General features: G+C 41.4%; 1 long non-coding RNA gene across 1 annotated transcript; it reads left to right on the forward strand.

Annotated features, from left to right (window-relative positions):
- Window positions 1-1,137: 1,137 nt before the first annotated feature.
- On the forward strand, window positions 1,138-3,650 carry LOC119903743. The gene is made up of 3 exons (XR_005444611.1): window positions 1,138-1,283; window positions 2,686-2,841; window positions 3,198-3,650. It is a non-coding gene; the product is annotated as an uncharacterized LOC119903743 (long non-coding RNA).
- The last annotated feature ends 806 nt before the right edge of the window (window positions 3,651-4,456 follow it).

Raw genomic sequence — 4,456 nt, forward strand, 5'->3', positions numbered from 1 at the left:
GTTTATCTGAGACAGAAGATATTCTTCAGGGTTGTAAGAAAAGCATCAATTAGGGGACAAAAACGAGTATCCTAATAATAATAATAATAATAATAATAATAACTTGTATTTTATAGTGCCTTTCACAGGACCCAAGGACGCTTTACACATAACTAAAGAGACAGAACAATAAAAGTCATTCAGGGTTGAATGTGTGAAGAGGTTCAAATTAACAAGGAACAAATTAAAGTACCACAACTGCCCAGTCCTTGCACCTTTCAAGGAAATATAATCTCAAATACTGTCTATAGCCTGTTCTTAAAGTTCAACATCTCCTTGAGTGTTTTGTTGATATCTGAAAAGAAATAACTAGTGGGAGCCTTCACTGACCTCCACATTCATTTGAATTAATTTTAAGCTGGAAAAGGAATCGTTTGAGATATATGGGAAATATACTTATTCGCCTTCTAGCCTTCTTGCTACCACTCTCATATCTGTATGCTAAATATGAAGCTACAGCTAGTTAGCTTAGCATTAAGAATGAAAACGTGGAAACAGCAAGCCCGGTTCTCCCTGAAGGTAACAAAGTCCACCCACCAGCACATCTAAACATCTCTAATGGCAACCAGCACTCCAGGAAGTTACTGGTCTCAGTTAAACACAAGTGTTGTTTTGTACCAATATGTCCTTGCGCCTAAAGAAGTAAATAGGTCATATGTCAATGCCTCCCTAAACAACATATATGACCACTGGAAAGTACCAGTCCAGAGACAGGCGTACCGGACCTTAACCGCATTTTATTAAACACATGGTTGATGTTTGGGTGAAAATAAGCATGTCACATATGTCACATGACATAAGTCATATAAATCATATCATAAGTCAGTGACGCCATCTAACTCTAAATAAGTCAAGTACTGACTTCAATACCAGTATCCTGTGTGGGTTATACTACATTACCTGACTTCCTCTTTTGCTACTGTGGTGGGGAAAGATTCCCCAAGTGCAGGTTAAGGTGTGGTGGGGTTGAATGCAGCCTGGACTTAACTTCCCCTGGCCAACCTCCTTATTAGGTTTAGGCTATATAAGCCACCTGTGCTCCCTTGCTCTCTCTGCTTCCTGATCTGTCCCTGCTGTGGTTGGTGTTTGTGGTCTAGGCATATGAAAGGAATAGTTTCATGCAAATCTGTTTTCCCTGAACAGTTGATTATGGTTGCTTACCTGCATTTTGACACTATTAGGAACCTCCTTTTCTCCTGCCTTGTGACCTTTTGGATGTTGTATCTTCATGACCCATCTCAGAGGTGGTGAATATACATGGTTTTAAATGTATTTTAATGCAGTAAGGTTGAGCCTGCTTTTAACTGTTCCTCACTTTTCCAGGTTCCTCCTTGTTTTAGACTACTGCTGTTTTGACCTTTGGTTGTGTTTTGCCTACTTAATTCATTTAGTTTCCTGCTTTGCCCTTTTGTTTGCCCTATTGCCTGTGTGCTGTTTTGCTTTAGTTTAGTAGTTAGTATAGTTTGCACTTGCTTAGCCTACTGGGTTATTTTGTTTTGTTACTTTATGTTAATTTGTTTTTGTTAAGTTTATATTAAGCAGGGTGCCATCTTGTTGGGAGGCTAGGCACCTGTGGCAAGGTCCCTTCACTTTTGCATGTGAGTAGTTGCACGGGGACACTATATAGAAGGCACCTTTTTTTTGCTGTGAATAATGTGAGGTTGTAGTGCTGCACTTAAGGTGGGTAGCGGTAGCACTCAGTATAGTCAGCCTCTCCTCAAGTGACCTCTGCTTAGTTTTGGTTTAGTTATTTTGGGGCGCTGGAGTTATATTCTCTTTATTTGAACTTTTATTAAAGCTGTTAACTCTTGATTGTAATAAAGAGGTTTTATCTACCCTTTTATTGTAGTGTTACATTTATTTTCCTTTCAGCAGTCCCATTCCCAATTGTTGTGTTGCTTATTAAAAATATAATTTGGCATATTTTGAATCACATCTCTGCCTCCTCAGTAACGTTCCTGTGTGCTTTATCTCAATCAATTGAGATTTAACTGGTATTTCCAGGGGTGCAATTCCCTAGGTGGTGTAGCTGGCTGTCATTTAATTCCCCCTTCCTGGTCCTACGTGCCACACTACAGTCTTATGGCCACCAGATGTCAATAAAACAAATGTAAATATGGGATGTTATAAGCTGCTTGAACAAACCACCTGTACGGTGGTGAGGATGAGTTTTTGTACAGAATTTTCAGAATGTACCTCAGCTCATAGAAAAACATACATTATCCCGTCCATGGTTGTGTAGCTTAGACATGAACAGTATTCAGGCCGGCGTAAACACATTGTCATTACCTCCCTGTTTCAAGTCCTGACCTGCTGTGTGACCAAGGAAACTATGAAGGAAGGAAGAGCATGATGTCATACTGAGAGCATTCAAATATTGCAGTGGTGCTAAATTTTGGTACCCCAAGTTAATGGCCAGGCTGGCAAGTCCTAGTCATACTAAGCCAACCAGCTGCTGGCTGTAGCTTCATATTCAATGTGGAACTATGAGAGTGGCATTAGGCTTCTCCTAACTTTCGCCAAAGAAAGTGAACCAATGTCAGTTTTTTTAAATGTAATGGAAGGCGCATTAAGTTTCCTTTGTGTTATCAGAGTTAAAATAACAGCTGCCATTAAATGTATTAATGTGGTTTCTACTGCATACAGGCTGCAGCACTCCTGCAGGATCACTTCATCAGTATAGTTCAGTTACAGCTGGGAGCTGCTAGACTGTCCCACGTGTCAGCACAGCGGTGGCGGTGAATACCAGAGAATCCCTGCAGGAAGATGAACTTCCAGGCAGCTCATGCTTCAGTTTTCAAGGTGGGGTTGTAAGAAAAGCCTGCTAAATTCTGGGATTATCAGAGTGAAGTTCCCATCAGTCTGCCTCTGACATCCACTCTGTCTTTTCTTCCAACAATCATCAGAAAAGTCCTAGTCTGAAGGTCTAGATTATTTTAGCAGTAGTAAATCTCCTTCTTCTGACTCAGGATTTATGACTTGGAGAAAGCTTTTCATTAAACTGTATTTTTAGAAACAACTTCATATACTGACCTGTTTCTCTCTCTTATTTTTCTTCTCTCATAACTGCTTGTCTTCATTCCCCCTCTCGATCTGTCTTTGTATCTTTAAAACCTCCTTCTCTATTTCTCCCTTTTATTTTCTCATTCTTCGCTCAGAATTCTTTGTTTGAATGCTGCAGTTTCATCAATCTTCTGATTATCCGGGGACAGGTTGCAGTGGCAACACTTTCCAGGTCCTCATGGTGGATCTCAAGGCGTTCTCAGTTCTGGGTCTACCCCAGGGTCTCCTCCCAGTTGGACATGCCTGGAAAACCTCCATATGAAGGCACCCAGGAGGAATCCTCAACTGGTTCCTTTAAGAAGGAGCAGCGGCTCAACGCCAAGCTCACTCCGGATGTCCAAACTCCTCAACCTCTCTAAGGCTGAGCCCAGCCACTCTGAAAACTCATTTCAGCCACTTGTAGCCGCAATCTCATTCTTTTGGTCATTACCCACAGCTTAGGTGAAGGTTGGGACATATATGGACGGGTAAATGAGCCATAGGTGTGAAAATGCGTGATCACTAGCAGAGCTGAGTGTGACCAGTTTCTGGCAAGCGCGGAATATTCTGAGGAGAATAATTAACTGCTAAAGTAATTTTGTCCATAGGTGAAGGTTGGGACGTAGATGACTGGGTAAATGGAAAGCTTTGCCTTCTGGCTCCATTTTGCCGTCACTTGTGAACAAGATCCCAAGATACTTAAACTCCTTTACTTGGGGCAGCAAGTCACTCCCAACCGGCTGAAGCAATCTACCATTTTCCAGCAGAGAACCATGGCCTTTGAGGTGCTGACCCTCACCCTTAGAGAGCGGTTGAAAGTCACGGTCGATGAAGCCAACAGAACCACAACATCTGCAGAAAGCAGAGATGCAATTCGGAGGTTCCCAAAATGGACACTCTCCTCACCACAGCTGCACCATGAGAACCAGTCCAACACCCACTGGAAACGGGTTTGACTACGTGCCAAGAATACAGACGATGCTCTCACTTTGGATATACAAGGACAGGCTCATGGGTCACACGTTCGTAAGCCTTCTTCAAGGTGACTTTTAAATGCAGAGTGGTTCTCAAATAATGGGAGGAAAACTGAACTTTAAAGCACTTTTAAACTTGGTTTTGTATAGTGTATTATTGACAGTAATGAAAGTCAACACTTCCTGTAGAATAAAAGGAAAAGTTGAACCCTTTTGGAAAGCCTTATTTGCTTAATTAGTTTCTTTAACACTTATGGTTATTCTTTGTTTAATCTGTACATAAACGGAAAAGTCAAAGCAATTAGGGGGAATTAAGTGCAGGAACTATTCCTTGGCAAATAGTAGCTGGACACAGTAGCATTTTCTGAAGTTATGCCGTCATTGTCAGGTTTGCTACAGTC

The sequence above is a fragment of the Micropterus salmoides genome, unplaced genomic scaffold, assembly GCF_014851395.1.
Source record: "Micropterus salmoides isolate LMB-PRFRI ecotype aquatic unplaced genomic scaffold, ASM1485139v1 Ms_hic_scaffold_15, whole genome shotgun sequence".
In the NCBI taxonomy this organism is placed as follows: Eukaryota; Metazoa; Chordata; class Actinopteri; order Centrarchiformes; family Centrarchidae; genus Micropterus; species Micropterus salmoides.